Here is a 21,233-nt window from a genome sequence, read left to right as displayed (position 1 = left end):
AGTCAAGTGAAACAAACCTTCCAATCACACAGCCCATACCCAACAACGCGGGAGTTTCACAAATATGTAGTTTTGTATAATTGGCGTAGTGTCTTAGACCTTTTTTCACTTTTGTTGGATTCAAGTACACAAGCAGTTATCCTGTGACGTGCACCTTAGAAGAACACCGAGGTGGCAGAATTTGTTCTGAAAGAAACAGATCACAATCGCCGTATGCTGTTGTTACACGCGCCTAGATCAAAAGATCTGTATCTCTGTAAGACATGAGTGAGAAAGATTATCTTTAACGACACAAACATAAAATGTGCCTGACACTAACTGAATCATGTGTTCCTATAATAAGTAACATTTTGGACCGATTACTGTACAGTGTTTTCATTGTCTGGGTGGTGTATTATTTAAATTTTGTGATTCAAACGAAAGGGTAGTGACGTATTCAGTGCTATAAGATGAATGAGTTCTCGTTTAGTTAGCTATCTGATATGCACCTAATTTATGGACGTGCTGAATGTAACTCGTTAGCAGCAACAACACATATACCGTGAGTCGGGTTCCAATTTATCAGACATTAGTTTCCATTGATAGACGTCTCATTGAAACAGGTAGTTTCCATGGAAACGAAGATCGTGGAGGACCACGTGAATTGCTTCCCCCTGCCGACGAGAAAGGGAATCTTAACCAAGTAGGACGGCAGATAGATATCAGCACACGTCAAGCAGCTACAACAGAAGGCGTATCCCACAATATTATTTTTCGTTTTTGGCCGTTACATACAACGTGTACATGCTCTTGAAGTAAGAGACTATTTCCCGCGATGTAGAGTTTGTCGGTGGAAACCAAGGAAGTGCACGCGGAACCCAATGTTTCCATCCCTCAATCTTTCCACAGATAAAGCTGGCTTTACGAGATATGACGTCGTAAACCTACAGAAAAGCCATTTCTGCGTCAAAGGAAATCGATATCAAATTGTCGTACAGAAAATTTAGCGTAAACGTGTGGCAGGCATAATAGAAAACAAACTTTCTGGGTATTATTGCTTGCCATGATATTTAACTGGCGAGCTGAATCTCAATTTTCTACAGCATGAACTTCCACAACTTGAAGAGGATGTACCTCTAGAAGTAAGGAGTTCCATGTGGTTCGTGAACGAGGGGATCCTCTTCATTGTCAGAGGCAAGTTGGCTAACATCTATATGTAGAAATTCCAAACACATGGATAGACAGGGGTAGTCGGTATTCTTAGCCTGCTCGTTCTTACGATCTAAACCCATTGGATTTTTATTTGTGGGGACACATTAAAGAAGTGGTTTAGCAAGGGAAATTCAAGTTATAGACGTTCTGAAACAACGTATACAGGCTACTTTCCAATCGATTCGTGATACACTCGAAGTGTTCGATATTATTTCTCAGTCATTGCTGCGTCGTTGTCATGCATGTTACCGTGTGGTGGAGGACATATTGAAAAACATGCCACGTGTACACAAGAACGACAAAGAGGATATTGGAAAAATGGAACAGTAATTTTGCAAATAGAACCTGATTACGGTTAGAAAAATATATCTAAAATGCTTATCTATCTATTTTGTTTATTTTGCCACATACTGTTACAAAATTTCTTTTCAGTTTTGTATTGACTACGGTGTTCATGTGCATGTTCTTTTTAGTAGTTACTCATATACCTTATGGTTTTGGTTAGTGCATCTTCTTTTCATTCATGTTTCCACGCCAATTCCTATTTGCAGGAACAGAGGTAGTCGCTGCTGCAATTCATCTCGATTGGCCCACCTCTCTCATTTATGGTAACTGAAGCATGTGTTTTTATCTGTTACTGATGTTCCAGTTATGTAACCCTGCATGGCTAATTACTGCGCCATGTTAAATTCGTTGAAAATAACACATTGTCGACAACGAATTACTATTCGCTGTTTTATAGTCTTCTAACCACGCTAATGAAGACGTCTCTTTCTTAAGAGGATTCACGAGGATTCCCCCACTTATATATATGGGGTATATATACGGTGTGTACCAGAGAGATAAAACTGCTAACTTTATCTCGCGAACGGTACATCCTATCAATTTGAAATAAAAAATGTGGGTCCAAGGGATCGGCAGGAATTATCTACAAAATCCCGAAAGCCTCCTTCCTAGTGTAATGCGCACATGCCCCGTTCTAGCAATTTTCAAATGGGAAATATTCCGATTGCACATTCGAAAAGGTGGGAAAAGATACGATTGCGCTACGAAACACTTGTCCTTACTACCTACCGTTTTCCTTGTACCAACTGTTTTTTTATAATAAAGTTGCGCAAAATACAGCATACGGAGCTTACTAATTAACATAATGTAAGCACCGTCACAGTTTCGGTAAGTGCAAGAAACACGCTTGCTAATGATATGCCACATGGTGACTCAGGGTCTAAAAGAAGAAGAAACTACGTGACCTAAAATAGGGTGTCCAAAGTTAGGTAGAACTCTAAAAATTCAAAGAGAAACGGGGTTCGAGTAATACCTTGTTGCAAAGGCCTCTTCAAATATTAAAAGAAATAGTTCACGATTTTGAAATCCAGTAATAACTTGCAACATGGCGACCATAACAATATCGTTACCCTGAATTTCTTGTTCGTCATGATGAAATAATGTAACTTGGACCACCTTTGACACGTTTTCTAGACTTAGGACTGGCAACGATTTTCACTCCCAATACGGAATTCGTTTTCGTGTTTAACGGGTACTTCGCCAACTGAAAACGTACTTCGTTGTACAGAAAATGATTGCCACGACATTGGTTAACAAAATATAGGACACTACCCTAAGTGAAATAAAAAGAAAAACAAAACACTATGAAAAACTAATGACGAAAACAAACAAAAAAATAGGTAAGGCACTGACTTTGATGCACGTTTACTAACTTAAAGTAGCTGTTCGAAATTCCTTCCTTGTGCCTCAATGCATTTCTGCACACGGTAAATGAAATGAGTCAGTGCCGCAATAGTTTCCTCCTCATTAATCTGCCTACATGCTGCAACTATGCGCTCCATTATGTTGTCCATTTTGGGGTTCAATGTTGATAAACGATTTCTTCAAGTCGTCCCCGTAAATAAAAATCTAAACATGTTAAATCTGTTCACCTAGGAGGCCAGGGCAGAGGTCCACTCCTACCTATCCAGCGATCACGAAATATTGCATTCACCTGATTCCTCGCTGTCAGTTCAAATATGCTGGGCAATCATCTTGTAGTCACAGGGGTGTCTTCGAGAATAATGTACACTTGCTCTTGCAGAAATGTAAGGTAAACAACACCCCTAAGACTCGCTTCAAAACAGTGAGGTCCAATTATTTCTGTGTGATTCTACACCGCACATTCACAGACCATCTCTCTTAATGATCAACCTCTTGCATCTACTGTGGGTTTATGGCGGCCCAATAATGCATGCTGTGAGGATTTACCTGATCATCACTTTTAAATGACGCAATACTATTTCGTCAAAGAATCTAGCATTTGCATGCACTTGAATTTGAGACCAGATGCAAAAGTCGAGCCTGTTTTGAAATTCTGTGCCATGTACCTCTTGATGTAGAAATTTGGTATGTGTTAGCCTTCAAAATCCTTGACACCGTAGTTGCGCTGACACCAGAATCGGAATCACCTTGCCTTATACTAGTGCTTTGATTAACATGGAAGGCTGCAAGTACTGCTAGAAGGCTCAACATGTCAATTTATGAGTAGACGTTTGGCAAGGTTTAGAAACATATCTTGAAGGACGTTCCCGATTGGGATACCTAGCAGCACTCAGACGAGTAGCAACGGAACTATTTTGTTGGCACTCACCCAAGACCATGAGTATATCAAATGCATATTTTTTGGTGAAAGCCATTTCAAATTACATGCCACGATTTTCCAATGCGAAGTAATTGACAGAAATGCGCACGACCACGAGGAATGTACGTTATCAAATCCAGACTTTTCAAACAACCTCCTCGACCACACAACGTCTTGCATCAGACAACGGTGAATGAGACCAAGATTGGAGTGGCTTATTCATGTTATCAATGGAAACACACTAGAGCTGTTAGAAGAGATAGCCACACCTCCACCTGTGCTACATTACTTGCGCTTAACCGGGCAGTGTGAAAAGCTTACGGTCAGTCAAATTTAACTTGCTTCTTTGTGGTTCTATTACATGCCCGCCCTTTTTTCTTGGTCAAGTGGGCAACTTCATTAGTACGTTTTATTCCTTAATGACGAACCACAAATTCAGGGTTGCAACATTTTTATGGTCTCCATGTGGAAAGTGGTTTAGTGGATTCGAAAATCGGGTTCGAATTCTTTTAATATTTGCAGAGACCTTTGCAGCGAGGTATTACCCTATCCCTGTTTCCATTTGAAATTTTCGAGTTCTGAACTTGATTTCGACACCGTTTTTAGGGTCACACAGTTTTTTCTCTTTTTAAAATCCTGTATCACCATGTGGCATATTATTAGAAAGCGTGTGTCTTGCGCTTCCCGAGACTGTACTTGCGCTTGCGTGTGTCTTGCGTGTGTCTTGCGTTTACATTCTCTTAATTAGTAAACTTCGTAACCTCAATTTTGGGCACCTTTATATATTAAAAAAAATTGGTACACGTAAAACTGTAGATAGTACGGACAAATGTTTCGTAGTGCAATCTTATTTTTACCCACCTTTTCGAGTGTGCATTCGAAATATAACGTTCCGATTTGAAAATCGCAAGAACGGGATATGCGCCCCCAATACACCAAGGAGAGGTTCCTTTGGTAATTTTGTAAATAATTTCTACGGATTCCTTGGACCCACATTTCTCATGCATTTTTTTATTTTAACTTAATAGCATGCACCGTTCTCGAGAAAAATGTGTGTGGGTCGGTGTGGAACACCTTGTTTATATATATATATATATATTGTTACACAGTTATGCCTCGAAGTCCTAAGCCGGACTCAAATTATGGGGCGAGACGCCCGCGCTTTTCTAATTGTGTGTGTTGCAAAGAAAAGAGAGAAAAGGAGAACGGAGTCAGGTGAGGCTTTGATTGTATTAGCAATCTGATGCCTCATTGACACCAACCCACACGCATGTAATAGTGCTATGACCCTGGCTTTGATTTACTCAAATCACAGCGCCGGGTCGCGATTGTAAATTTAGTTAACACCACGCAAGCGATAAGTACATGAAAAACATTCTGTATTTGGAGCTATGCGTGAAATAAAAATGTAAATGTAAATGTAAAATAGATACTTCAGCCCCGGCGTGATGGGGAAAAATCATAGAAATACTAGAAGTCTTGGCCACTATTGAGCATGCGCGTGAAGAAGCTTCTCCAAGCTCGTCAAGGCTCGTGACGTAGCTCTCGAGCGACGTCAGAACTGGCAGAAATGCGTGGGACGAAGTCGCCTTTATAAGCGAGGCCTGTCGCCCAGCTCGATTGATTCTCTTCCCCCAGTCATCCAGTGTGTTTCGCTCTTCGACCCGGACGCTCGTCGTAAAATCAGATATGTGATTATTTTTCTAAGTCCCCCCTCGATTCGGGATGAGCACCTTGAGATTTGTTAGTGATGAATATAAAGTTTAATTCCAACATGAGACCAAATTCCCCCTTCAACAATTATCACTTTTCCTTTTGGGCCAATGCAAGTTGCGAGTACGGATTATCTAATTCACCATTTTCAATAAATCGCGGCTTAGCATAAAAACATTCTAGCACCCATTTGGTAATGACGGGGTTGTGCCCATAAATGTGATGTATTAGTATTAATTTCAAGCTGTAATTCCAAGTAACCGATTTGTGAGATTCTTTTGTATTTTCATTTTTATTTTTTTTTATTCTTATAAATAAACCGTATAATGAAAATGGTCTCTTTAATTTAGTCAAGCTATCCCTCTCTATCTAGATTCTGTTCACAGTCATCATATATTACCTGGGTTCCGATTTCCAGTACAAGCTCTACCTCTGAAATACGAGTCTTCCCCCACTATTGAGACTTTTAGTGCACTTTAGTGCCAACCTCAGAATACACATAACAGTTTTATGGTGTTCGGTGTTCGCCGGGTAACGAACTGTGTGTTCTTGAATCTCTAAACAAGTCTCTGGTGCTCGTTCACTTTATAGGGGAACCAAAAATCTCAGTTGCGTTTCAGGGCAAATCGCGAGTGATTTTTTTTACGAAGAGTTTTCAATACAAAAAAGTGTAAATTGTACGCGAAGTTTTGCTTTGGACTAGTCAAGTGGTGTATCTGTACTATGGAAACTCAGTAAAGTTCAGTGGCGTACTTGGCCTAGGCGGTGTTCAGCTTATGACTCTGATATACAAGTAAAATTTTTCTGCTCTAAGTAGTGCGTTTTACAAGGAGTGAAGTAGCGACGAAAATTTTCTATTCTCAACTTCTCTCGCTTTAAGTTGTTATAAGTCAGCGGAATAGCTGCTAGGTTCCGTAGAGCAAGATTCAGTTTACCTCACGACGTTTTCTTGTGTAGTCATGGAGATGTAAAATCGGGACGCGAGTGTTAAGACAGAATTCAGCTTTTGTCTCATGTACTTGCAAACCCCTAAATCTGCTTATGCTACTGCTAGCTTTGGTGGGATCACAGTCAGTTTTATCTCTGAGCAACAGAACCTCCCGTTTTACGGGATGAAAGTTCGACTCGTTTGTCCGGCGATAAGAGGCTAAAATCCCTACCACTTATTTGGGGAGGATCACAGGCAGTTTATCTCTAGACAGCAGAACCGCCCGTTTCACGGGATGAAAGTTCGACGGTCTGTCTGGCGATAAGTGTCTAAAATCCTTTCCCAGGCAAAGCTTGGGGGTCACAGGTATCTTATTCTCTTGGTCCAGCAGGGCCCCGCTGCACTAGGGGTGCATGTCCGACGGCTGCCTGGTAATAACTGCCTAAAACTCTCATTTATGCAAATGCAACAAACCAAAAATCAAAATGCAGGTACATGATCCAATGGTTGGATGTTCGTAATCCCCCCCTGTGTGAATTTTAAAAAACAAAAATAGTTTTAAAAAAATGAAGTTTTAAAAAAAGAAAACAAGTTAAAGAATAGAAGTAAAAAGTAGAATCATCATAAGTGAACAAATAAACATTTTCTGTTATAAACAGCTGTTTAGCCACTTTCTGTTTCCCGTTCTAAAAAGTAAAGCAAAATTTATAAAGAAAGGGAAGTTGAGTATTCAAGTTCAAAGGAAGCTAAATAAAGATATCGAAATAATAATAAGTCTCATAATACCTAAAACTTTGACGTAGCATTTCCGAAGGAAGTAGCTATCAGTGATTAAATTCCTATTACATCAGAGGAAATAGGTTGATTACCCACTGCCCTGGTTTAAGAGTCCACTGACTTGAAAAGCAGATGTATTCATCAAAAATGAGTTTCGCGCAGAAAATAAAAGAAAAGCTATTAGATTTAGGGCAATCTCATTGTCCTAAGACACCCACGGGCAAGCACCGTTATATTTTGGATCGGTTGAAGAATTATTATTGTATTGAATGCAATAAAATAAAAGTACATGGGCATTCTCCTCCTCAATTTGGCCGTTGGAAAAAGAAACCATTACCGAGATACTTGGATACGTGGAGTCAGCCCAGACATCTTGAACCAACGACCGCTAGCCCGCAAACTCCTAATGCGCCGGCGAGTGGCTACGATCTAACGCCGCTTGCCGCGTCTAGTCCTATCCCGAGTAGAAATGATACAGAAACACTAAGTCCTGTTTCGAATGATAAACCAACACCAGCTCCTAAAACGATATATGTTAATTCAGATACTGACGAGACCCCACCGGGGGTAGATCCAAAAACTCTAGTGAATGAAGTAAATTTAAAAGATGAACTAGAAATTGCCGAGCTAATAACTGCAGGTCAGGAATGTCCTCAAGCAACAATTGAGATAGAAACAACAGCAGGTGTAATACCTGATGTCCCCTCGAACCAAAGACCCTTAGATAATAATAAGTTAGCTGATAAGGAAAATAGATTAAGTAACTTAGTGTTAAGTTCAGGAAATAAAGATATTGCTGTATCAAAAGAACCAGATAGCCCAGTAGCGCTTCATGTTCCTATTAAATACGAACTGTCAGATAGTACAATGGCGTTAGAAATGCAAAGACCGACCTTTCAATCTTTTTATGCTGGTAGTAGTGATGAAACAGTTTATGCTGAGATCGGTCCTAGAACTATGTATGCTAACTTAAATACTGAATCACGAATCTCAACGAGTAAAGAACCAATTTATGAAAATATTGGTATCGAACCCCAGACTTCAACGAATAAAGAGCCAATTAATGCAAATATAGGAACCGAGCCAAGGGAAACGAAAATTGAGAGCCCTGACAAGAATAATGAAAATCAATTGTGCTCTCTGACACAACCTATCGATGAAGAGTTAATATACAAGATTAAGCATTCATTACAAACAGAACTGTCCCCTGCAGTAGGAAACTTAGTTCGACCTTTAACTAAACAACTACGGAACAAGAAAGTACAGGTCACAGTTGTTCGTCGCCAAGGTGACGACGAAGAGAAATTAGGTATTCTATTTCAAGCTGACCCCTCAGCCCCCTTTGAAGATTTATTACCTGAGGAAAATGTAGTTGGAAATTTTGATATGGAAATACAAACCGAAGTTTTTCAAAAGAAAGATGTTAGCGTTGAGACCGAATATAAGTTTCCTAAAATGACCCGGATTGACACAGATCGTGAACTTAAAGTTATACGGACAACAGCTACTCAAACCAACCCTGTCATGTTTTCACATAGCCTTACCCTCCAAGAGAAACTGCAATATTTGGACAGTATAGATAACATAATCAGTGTAGTTAGTAAAGTTAAGTGGTTAAACGGAGATATTAGAAGTGCAGATTCAGATGGGGGTGAGTCTTTGAAAGACGATTGGTTGGGATACGAACTACAGAAATTACAAAACGAAGAAATAGCCCCAATTCAAGACGACAACCCGGAATCTCCTCCCGCGTCATCCCTGGTGGATGAGTCAAAACCTTCTTCGAACTCCGAAGAAGAACTCCGATATGACCATTGGGATCCTCCCACGGTTTCTACTCCCCGAGCAGCGAACCAAGACCCTCCCACAGAGGACGCTGACCAGAGAAATGACCTCATCGCCCCTGCTCTAGTTGAGAGGAGGTTAGACGATGAGAAGAAAAGTGATTATGCTTTTCCCTCAGTTTATTCCGACCACCAGAAGCAAATGGAAAAAGAAGAAGAAGACAACGATTCCTGGTCTGAGAGTAGAATAAACGAAAACATTGGTAGAATATTTGAGTACGCGGAAATTGGTGCGTCAGTATTTTGTTTAGATGAAGTAGAAAATAGAGACGATCCCTCAACCTCTCAAACCCAAAGTGAACCTAACAAACAAACTGACAGTGTTAAGAATATTGGTTTACCAACTTCAGCTAGTGCTAGTTCTAAATTTAGTTCCTATAACGAAACTGGTGAATCACCGGCAACTAAAGAAATGAAAAAATACCAACAAGAGGAAAAGTTAGATCCCTTACAGATAGTGTTTGTTTCGCCACCTAGCAGTGTAGTTACACCCACGACCCCCGTGGAGAAATTAGAGTTTAGCGAAGGGTAAAAGTCAGAAAAATCAGTACTTAGCGAAGAAGATAGGTCTTATACATCAGAATTTAGTCCAGAACAAACCTCTGAGTTAGAAAATAGAAGCGTAACTGATACCGACTATAGGTCCGTTTCTGAAATTTTCAACACCTCGGCTTCTTTAGACAGGTCCTTAGATCTGAAAGATGAGCCCGTTTCACATTCATCAATTGAAGATAAGACCTCTGACAAGCAAAAATCAAATGTTTCGCCCTTTTTAAAATTAGATCCTGAGGATAAGCCTTGTATAAATTTAAAATCTGAGCAAGAAATTAAAACTAGTCCGGTTACCGAGCCATCTATACCATGTAGTTTTGAGGAACCTAAATTTACAGATACTGTTGTAACAGGCAAAGTTATTCAACCCTCCTCCCGAGGGTGACAATCAAAATTCTACTATTGGTGCTAAACCACAAGCATTCAAGATTTATCCAAATGTTAAAATTCCCTCCTTCTCTGGTAATAGACATGAGTGTGTGGAAATTTTCCTACAAGAATATGAATTAGTGGCCAGCATATACGAATGGTCAACCCTAGAGAGAGTAAATTACCTTCCTTATTGTCTGAAAGGGGAAGCTCTCTCCATCTATTTAGTAGACCTAGCAAACCTTTCACCTTTAAACTATAACGAGATGAAGGAAAAACTTAAAAAGGCATTTCCTAGTATTGAGTATACTGCAAGATTAGAATACGACGTCGATACAAGAAAACAACAACCCAATGAGAGTACTTTAGCTTTCATTTATAAGTTAATAAAGGATTTGAAATTTTTACGAGGTTGGGTTAATGAAAGTGAATTGATGAGTAACCTTAGAATGAGTTTGTTACCAGACATCCTAAATAAGCTGATGCTTGAAGTGGATGATTGTGATAATCTCGCACAGTGCCTGCAATATCTGAAAAATTTACACAGCACAAAGATTAGTTAGTCAGAGAATTAGTTATCACGTAATATGGGAAAATGACCGCTTGGACTGGTCAAGCATTAAAGAACAACACCAACCTGGATTTGTACAGGTTAGTTCTTGTTACTCAGACGAAGTAGTAGCAGAACCGGGTAACAAAGTGTATAGGAACACTCACCAGAATACCTATGGCTTTGGCCATGGATAGGCGCAGCTTTGTACAGTCAAGATAAAAATAGGAGACCGCTGGGCGCAAGCTCTTATTGACACAGGCTCAGAAATTTCACAGGCTTCGAAAACCCTCTTACTCCCAAGATTCCCACTAACTGAGATATTGAAGGGTTATGTAAAGCTTCCTGGCGTAGGGGCCCACCCTATAGATTACATTCCTGTGGTGAGAATAGCGTGTTCTTTCAAGGATCACTTGAAAACAACCAAACGAAGATTTCTAGACGTAGCAATAGTTGACCCACAGTTTGCGCCTATGATGTTATTTTAGGGATAGATTTTTTGCACAAGTATGTCACAACAATTCATTCCAAATACTTGGAGCTAGCAGATAAAGACGGGAATCATGTTGAGGACCTATGGTTCACAATCCCAAAAGGTACAAATGGGCATCGTCAAGGTGTGATTCATACCTTAGATTTAACACATGTTAAACAATACCCACCATCAGTAGGAAAAGGATCGTTTAACGATTCCCAATCGGCACAGAACGATAACACTAGACAACCGGCTTTTTCTAACCCTCTTCATAGAAGCAACCAAACCTATAGGAAACGGAACCTTTCACTTAGGAGTAAGGATCCGTCTCCAAAATTGTTCACCGGAAATCCCATAAATCCCGTCGCTAGGGTAGCTGATAATAGACAAAAACTCCCTGCTAAAGAAATTACATCTCGAGTGTTCGTGTGTTCCAGGGAAACTACAAAATTTCCCTCGGAGCCTACGAATAGAACGAATGGAAAAGTCAATAGGCGTAAAAAGGAAAGACGTAAAAAAATAAGAAAAGCAAGGTATCTTCCAGTGCTCCTGAGCTGGAACCTACCAATTCGCCTGACCTAGAAAAAGAGGAAAAGAATCTATGCAGCGTTGACCCTCAACCAAGCCCTAGTGGAACTTTGGTAGCTACTTCTACAGGAGGTTCGGGTACAGAGATTATTCCCAGAAAGAAAAAGAAAGCGTTTTATGCGACAAGATATAGCTAAAAGAACCAACACTCTGTAAAGCCACCCCTGGCCTTACAGGTGCCTTATGAGCCTGTAGAGGACCAATCAAATAGAGGACAGTTAAAAACATCAGAAAAATCTTTGACAACGCAAGGAAGTGTAAATGATCCAGCAACTCTCTCTGAAATAGAGAGTTTTGCTCAGGATCATAGTAAGAAAGAGGTCGTGCCAAACCCCTTGGGGGTGAGCGACGAAATTATTGATATCTATTCGGATACTACCTATAAAGTGCACCTCCCAGCAAATGTCCGTGTGCCGTCCAAGGCTTCGTATGACATAGAAATTACGGCACCAACCGGGAACGTGCAAACTTGGGAATTCATACCGTCCAAAGGAATTCGATATTGGCACTCCTGTTTGATACCCAGAGGCCCAGTTTTTACTGACAATAGAAATATTACTCTGACTATTTTTAATAATTCAGATCGAACCAGATCTTTGTCTAAAAACCTTTATTTAGGGAAACTTGTTCCCCAGGTCGAGTCCTTAAATGACGAGACGGACAATGACGTACAGGCCATTAATCAGATCGTACACCTTACTAACAAAGATGAAACAGACGACGTGGAAGTCTCTGGACAACCCCAGAAAATCCCCCAAACAAAGGAAGAATTAGCTCAAGTACTAAATATTGGTCCTAACTTAAACCCAGAAGAAAGAAACCAGTTACTGGACTTATTGATGGAATTTAGGGATGTTGTAGCCTGGGACAAGTCTCGTCTTACTGCGGCTACCGATAAATTTATGTGCCCCTTAGAGGTCATCATAGATATTCCTGTTTCTCACCCTCCATATAGAGAAACACCAAAACAGAGAGAGATAGTCGTAGAAGAGATCCAGAAAATGTTAGACAGCAATATTATCCGGAAAGTAAGAGCCCATATTCGGCACCAATTGTGATAGTACCTAAAAATGATGGCTCCCCACGTATATGTATCGACTTTAGAGGAATTAATAAAATTTTAAGGCCAAATTTTCTGCCAGTGCCACGCATAGATGAGGTACTAGCTTTCTTAAATGGTACCAAATTCATAAATACTTTGGACATGCAAAATGGATACCACCAATTACTCATCCGTCCGTGCGAGATAGAGAAGACTGCATTCATCTGCAGCCGGGGAAAATTCGAATTTTTGAGACTACCATACGGCCTAACCACAGCCCCGGCCCATTTTCAAAACATGATGAATGTTATCTTTGGTGACATTATGTGGAAGAATGTAATCTGTTATTTAGACGATTTGGTTTGCCCTAGTCCTTCCTTCCCAGCTCTAGTAGAAAGAACGAGAATTATTTTAACTCGACTCCGGGAGGCCAACTTAAAACTCAACCCTAAGAAATGTTACTTTGGTTACGAAGAAGCCTCGGTGCTTGGTCACATCGTCGGTAGACGAGAAATTTGTGTAGATCCCGCAAAAACTGAAGCTATATCAAAAGTACCATACCCCACTAAGGTCAAAGAAATACGTAGTTTTATTGGACTTTGTTCATTTTACAGAGCCTTTGTCCAAGGATTTTCTACTATTGCAAAACCACTCATTTCATTGACTAAAAAGAACGCCAAATTCGATTTTGGAGAAACCGAGAAACAAGCATGGGATACCTTGAAATCTTGTCTTATATCTGCTCCAGTCCTTGCCCACTTTGATCCAAATCAGGACGCCATAGTCTATTCGGATGCCTGTCGAGACGGAATAGGTGGATACGTTGCACAAATTAAGGAAGATAACAAAGAACACGCGATAGCCTTTTTTTCGAAATCTTTGTCCCCAGCGGAGCTCAACTACTCCACGGTTGAGCTCGAAGCGCTAGGAGTTACTAAGACAATTTTGCATTTCTACTTTCTATTGGCAGATCGCCCCTTCATTGTTCGGACTGATGCTCACGGCATCTGTTACCTGAGAAATAATAAGATGCTAAATTCTCGATTTATGCGTTGGGCCATCCGTTTACAACCTTACCAGTTTACAATTGAACATGTAAAAGGCCGCAATAATGTGACCGCAGATTTTTTGTCAAGGTGTCCGCTGAAGGATGAGTTACCCTCCAAATTTGGTCAAGAAGAAGACTGTGCAGACGTGTGCAACCTAGTGTTATGTCCCAAAATAGATATAAGAACAATGCAAAAAGAGGACGATAAAATTAGAGAACTAATACAAAAGAAGAAAGATAACCCTACTGATCGTGCTCTAAAATCGTATGTTGTAGTTGACGATGTTCTATATCGAGTCGTGAACAAAGATAAGAAACTAGTGATACAGGGAAAGGCTATCCCCGACATAGTACAAGAAGCCCATTCGTCTCCGCTGTGTGGAGGCCATACGAGATTTTCTCGCACTTACTCTAAAGTGAACGAACGTTACTACTTTCCTAACATGGGGAAAATAGTTAAGGAGTATGTTCGCTCTTGTGACGAATGTCAGAGGGTGAACATCCCTCGAGAAAAGAAACAAGGTTTTCTTCAACCTTTACCTGTAAAAGAGGAATTATTTTCCCGTTGGAGTTTGGATATTTTTGGCCCGCTACATAGTAGTGCAGGCTACAGTTATATCCTGGTTATGATAGAATATCTTAGCCATTTCGCAATATTAGTACCGCTGCGAAACATGAAAGCTCCGACAATGGCTAGAGCCATCTTTGACGAGTTAATCACGCGTTTTGGCCCCCCAAAAGAGGTACTGACGGATAGAGGAGCGAACTTCTTATCAGCGATAATTGCCGAACTAAATGACTTATTTGACATTAAACATGTTCGAACTGCAGCATTCAAACCGTCAACAAACTGGCTGTGTGAGCAATTTAACTCTGTCATTGCAAATTTCCTAACTAAGTACACGGCAAAACAGCCTACCAAGTGGGCAGAATATGTCCGATTGTGTGCATATGCTTACAATGTATCAACCTCCCCAATTAGAAAATACTCTCCATACGAGATTGTCTTTGGTCAAAAGGCAAGATTTCCCACTCAATTGGACACCCAGTATCAATTCACAAAAATACAGGAACATCAGAAACAACTAAAGTTAATACGTAAGTTAGCCCAGCAGGCTATGACGCATGCACAGCAGCAGACTAAATTACGAGTTGATCGCACTAGACAACCTATTAAGGTAAAAGTTGGTGACTTTGTATTGTGTAGAGATTATCTACCTAAGAAGGATATTTCTCCTAAATTGACAACCAAGTTTATGGGACCGTATTACTTAAGGAGTATTTCTCCCACAAATGCCTGTAAAATTGAGTTAGTAGCAAACCCTAACCATACTCAGGTTGTAACCATTGAAAGGTTAAAGAAGTATTTCCCCCGAGACAACTCCCGTGAGCTGGAAGTTTCTAGCGATAGTGAGGACGATGAATGTTAAGCGTAACGTATATGTTGACCATGAGGCCCAGTTGCCTCAATTTACACGGACTTATGCCATACAAAAACAAAAAAGTTAAAACTTGGAGTATATTATTTATTGAGTGTGTCGAATATCTCATATATCGCATAGACCTCTAAAAAGTGGAGTACACGTATTGAAACATGACCTCTGGCATACCAAAACACATACATACATAGCTTTAGATAGAGCCTGAAGGTATACATACAACGAAAAAGATCTTTTACAACCAGTAAAATGTAAAAAATTATAGTATACTCTTCGAGAATCAGAATAAACGAAAAGTTACTTCCTGGGATGAATCCCCCTCTCCCTTCGATACTGTAAAAGGCATTAGTAGGCCATGGGTAATAGGCACTCATCTTAGTCGGCGGCGCTAAAACTGATCTGAGGATCAAATAAGTCATTTTTAAAATCAGGGCCCTACCCTCCCATACTAAGGAAAAATTAGACGCGTCATGTCAAGTTGATACCAAAATGAATGTTTTGCCAACATATTGGGATCAATATTTTTTTTGTTCTTTGTGTGAATGTGGCTTGCCACGAATGAGTTACCCTTCTTCTTCTCCTATAAGACTCCCAATTCGCTGCCAAACACAGAGAACCTATAAGGAAAACAAGTGTTGACATAGCTGAAAAAATATTATTAGTAATCCCAAACATTTATACGTACATGTGTACCACACTGTATACTCAACTCCGACTTTAAGTATACGTCGTTGCAGCTGCAAACTCCTCATTCACATTATAGGAATCCATCCGTTGCCGACGCCTGATTATTTTATTTCTTTCTCTCAAGAAACTCGCCGCTCTCCCTCTTCGTGTCTAGAAATGCATTAACCTGGAAAATAAAGCAAAGTCAATATTGCTTGTTTTTGGTTGCTCCGTTACAAACTTATTCCTACTTATGATAAACGCGTTAATGTTTAGGTGTCGCTTTCTTTTGACCTGGGTTGTCTACCCGTATCAGGAAAAAAGGAAGCTTGTTTCTCCTCACCAAACATTTATATAGGCTCTTTTAATTAGGCCCGTTGTTCCTTTCCAGGATATCATCTGACTCTTACAAATAACCATGGCCATGGCGCAAGGGCATCACGATGAACATCACTTACCCCTTGGTAACTTCAATTCCGTTGCTAAGTCTTATTTCCTTTCTATTGCTGGGGTCACTCTGGACCCCAATTTATTTATTCCATACGAACTTTCTTTCCTGGTGACCAATGAAGCCCCCATGAACGGCCCTGTCGTCCATGCTATCGATAACTACCTTGTTGCCACTCCTTTCTCCTCTATAACAGCCCTGTCCTAAACAAACCAGCTCCGTGTTGCAGTACACGAAGCAACTACCCAGACCGCCTTCAATGCTGGTCACCACCTCCTAGAGGACGTACTGGGGAGGTTAATGACCCATGTCCCTTATGGGCCGGTCATTTTTACGTTCGGAAAGGCCGCCACCGAGCTCCTCCAGGTCAAGCTCCCTAGGCGCCTGTTCATGGACCTGGCGGTGGTGTGCCCTAATCCCTGGCATCATTGGCTCGCCCATCCGGCGTTGGGGCTTGACTTTCCCTGCCCGGTAGTGGCACACCATGGGATCGACCCAACCCGGTGTAGCCACAGCATCTTGGAGCGGATGTACAACTCCTACTTAAATTGGAATCTGCCCTCCCCTAATCCCAGTGCCTGGGATCCGGGTTCGGGGGCTTCTGATGCGTAACCTTCCTCAGTCTCGCACCCGGAACCATGTGCACTCCAGAAGGGTACGACCCCATTGTTTGATAACAAGTGTCGTTTGGAGGCGAGGCGCCATTGCAGCCCGCTCTCGCTATGCAGCCCCCTTGGGTCAGGGCGTCCTTGCGACCGCCTTAGAGGTGGATCGATAAATGACCCAGAGATACCGTTAAACATGGACGAAGGATATTATCCAGGGATCTTGTCCATGGCGTGGTTGTCGTGCCCAACTGGTACTCCGATGGGGATGGCCAGCCTCCTTCTTCCCCCTCCTCCCACTTCTGTCTTCTTTTCCTCTCTCCTCCTGTCTCATTTTTTTTGTATTACTGCTCTCCGCTTTGCCAGAGGCACTCATCTCTCTCTAGCCTGTCATGTTTGTTAGCCTGTCTCTCTAGCCTGTCATGGGCTTATGTTTGTTCTCTCTCTTCGAGTGCTCCTGCACTCCCCTGCCTTTGCGTACTCCACACATGCCTTCCCCGTTTGTTTGCTTCCGAGCTTCTCTCGCAATTATCACTATTTTTATTTTTTTTCGCGTAGTTCGGGCGGGAAGAGTATTGATAACATTTTTAAAAAAATGTAAAAAAATAAAATAAAACAAAATAAAATAAAATAAAAACAAAAAATAAGGAGAAATACGCCTTCGTCTCTTTAATGCTTTCTGCTGCTGCTGTGGACTTCGTATCCATATATATATATATATATATATATATATATATATATACGTGCAATTTTCCTGCGACCCTTCTGGGTGAACACAAGTGACCTTATGCTGTTGTAAAATTGCCAATCTCTTAGCAATGACCAATCTATTGGCAAACTACGGCAATGTACTAGCATACTGCGCATATTGTGCATAATGCATTTACAATTATATATGTATCGGCCATTCATTTTTTTAAAGAATGTAAATAGCTACCTGTGTACTATACTTCGCTACCTTTAGTCAGTAAGATTACATTACTTTTAGTTATGTTCAGTTCATGTTGAATTATGATCAAGTATTAACAGTGATGTTCATTCTAGAATAATGTTTTCAATTATAAGGGCATTAATAATATTTATCGAATTAATTGGTAGTATCATATTGTATCACTATTTCTTGTTCATTGTGACAAGCTAAAACTTTTGTATGACGAGCTCTTGATCTCATTGCCAACATTCTAGTTGAATAGTTTATTAAGGATGGTAAATAGTTAAACATGTTGGCTGATCTATTGCTAGTAAAACCATTAATGTTAGTACACTTAGTGTTAAGGCTACCATATGTATTTCGTAAGGACAGTGGGGGTAGATCGAGCCCCCCATTTTTTATTGGGTAATGGGCTAGAACCCGCTTATTTTAACTAAATTGATTATAATATTATGGACATGTTATGTAAAATAACGGTTACAAACATAACATCATTATGGGCTATAGTAACTTCCCAGATGTTGCCCTACCTCTACACCACTATACATGTTTTTCAATCATCCCTGTGTAACTGCCTTCATACAAGTTAAAATCTTCGCTTGGTTTGATTAAAAGGGCACACAACGCTGATAATACAACGCAGAGTGGTATTAAATCACGCTATCACTTGTACAGTAAAATAATAATAATAATAATAATAATAATAATAATAATAATAAAACACTGAAGGAAAATCATTACGTGTACATCATGTCGTAATGGGAATCAATACTCGAATAATAGAATCTTTCATAAATTACAGGAGACATATTAAGGACACTCGAGCTCTGTCAACTTGTTGTTAATGAATCTGGTATAAAGTAACTTAATTTGAGTCAGAATATAACTTATGATTATACCCAACAAAAGATTTAAAAACTACAAGTCATGAGACTTTCAAAATTTGTTGGCCCCCTCCATAAGCGGCCCTGGTTAATAGGTGAAAAACACTGCGTCACCACAGCGCACGGCGCAATCGACCTTTAGGATATAAATATAAGTGAATAGGATATAATAATATAGGATATAGGATATAGGATATAGGAATAGAATATAGGATATAAGTTTAAGTGAAATAAATTGTCAAAATAAAAAAAAAATAGCACTCTTTCAAAACTTAAAAGTTAATCAAATATCATTTGCTTAATGAAATTTCTTAAAATGTTCGCGGATAGTTCCTAAAAACCCGCCTCTCATTCAGCGTTAAAACTAAAAAGAAATCACCTCTTATCAGGTGACGGAAGTGAATCCAGCTGCTAACAAGAACTCAGGATGATGATGCGCGTAGCGTCAACATCGAAGAACACACCAGCATTTACAACGAGAAAATATAGAAACAATTAACAAAAAAACAGGGGAATGAAATTACAACGAAACGAATATTAATAATAATGTTGCCCAGTAAATCATCACGGTTGGGATACACTGTAGTATCAGTTGAGCAATTGGTTCTTAACGACCTCTGGTTAGATCCCCGATGAATCACATCTTTTATCCTATATTATCGCTCCGCACGAGCTCAAGTTTATATTCGAACTGGTTATGTGAAAGTAGGTTAGAATCAAATACTTTCAATAGACACTTAGTTTACCACATATCATCACTATCTACACTAGGGGTCCCGAGTTCGAGACCCGGAATACCATTGTCAATTAACATCGCTGTCAAAATGATCCCAAATTCCGGTGATTATTGGCATTTACGCAATTGTATCCATCTTTGAAAGGAAACAGATAAGTCTGACTTCGGAACCCGACTCACGCACTTTCTGTATGCGTAACACACTACCAACTATAGTAAACATCGTTTTTGTTTTTCCTTAGGGAACCACTCAATAAATTCACCGGTAATGCAAAACGCACTTCTTATAATCACGGTTGAACTACAACTTTGGTCACTATCTTTCGTTGTGGCTTTCACTTAATTCATTGATAATAAAAAACGGTATGAGATACACCCAGGATACAAACTTCGACTTCGTTGCACACTAGGGATCAGAACTAAACTATGTTAACACTCAATGACTAAACGAACTGGTAACTTAAAGTGAAGTAATTGAAGACGCATGCTTCAAGAAGAATACACTAACAATTCAAAGATATAGTACTTACCGCGTAACAGGAGACCTCCCCACATTGTCTTTGGAAACGTAAGTCTTTCCTTCTCTTTCCTTTGCTTTCTTCGAGCAAAAGATGGTACGTATACCCCAACAAGCTCAAAAATATGAACCATAAAGTTAAGAACTTATTTAAACTTGTTTGTTATTATACCTAATAATTACCATAGAGTAGAAATTAGACAAAGGTAACAATTAATTAAATCAAGTAAAGTTTTAACTACCAAGTTCTTTAAATTTCGAATAATAAGTAGTCGGGACACTACGAACATATTTAAGTCCCCGGGTTCAATCTATAATACTATTTTTTGTGTGTGAGAATATTTCGTTTCAGAACTTTCATTTCAGAAGCCTTTCCGCAGATGTCTTCCCAGGTGAGAGAAGTGAAAAAAAAAACACTGCGCATTGGAGATAACTGAGTATTCATTTTCCTTTTTATATTTTTGTTAAAAGTTATTAATTTTTAATCATTTGATTATCAATTTACTTCTAAAAGAAATTTGACATTTTTTCCTCCTTATTTTTTACCAAGCTACTTACAAAAGTATGCAGACAAAACGAACAAATCATAATGCGCACACGATAAGACTGCCTCCTCCTCTGAGGGCCTAATTTGTCAATAATTAACTTTATAAAGCTCAAAACCCTACAATATTAATTCAAGAAATCTATAACAATTGAGACAATATATCATCAAGGATTTAGTGAGACACTATTTTCAAAAACAAAAAAAAAAAAAATAAGAAATCAGCATACAATTGCGGAAAGAAATATACACGTTAACTGAGAATTTCTCAATGCTTGTTATGCCCTATTGTGAGATACGTCTTATCTTGAACACTATAGGTACACAAGTTGTAATAAAGCGTAAAACTAGAACTGAATTTCAATTATGAAACATTACGTGTTTAAAATTTATATCAGTTTGCTTGAGATGTTTTAAAATTTTAGTTCAATTAATTGACATAAATTTTGAAGATACTTTGGAACTAATTCTAGTAACTGGCATACTTGCAAAGGTATAAATAAACTAAGATCTGCTATTTAGTACTATGGTTCACGAAATTACTTAAAAGCATTGCGTCAACTCGTTAAGTTTTATCTCTGTTAGACTTAAAATTTAAAGAAAAACGAAGATAATGTTAACCTTTCAAGGTATAAAATACCGTATACAACACACTTTTTGTACGCATGCATAGCAATCCAAACGACTGACCACTCCTAGCCTCTAATTTTAGAAATAAATGCAAACATACTTATCTGACAATGTTAAGATGTCCCTG

The sequence above is a fragment of the Thermobia domestica genome, chromosome 4 (genome assembly GCF_964235325.1).
Source record: "Thermobia domestica chromosome 4, izTheDome1.hap1.1, whole genome shotgun sequence".
Taxonomy (NCBI): Eukaryota; Metazoa; Arthropoda; class Insecta; order Zygentoma; family Lepismatidae; genus Thermobia; species Thermobia domestica.
Note: the sequence above shows the minus strand (reverse complement) of the source record.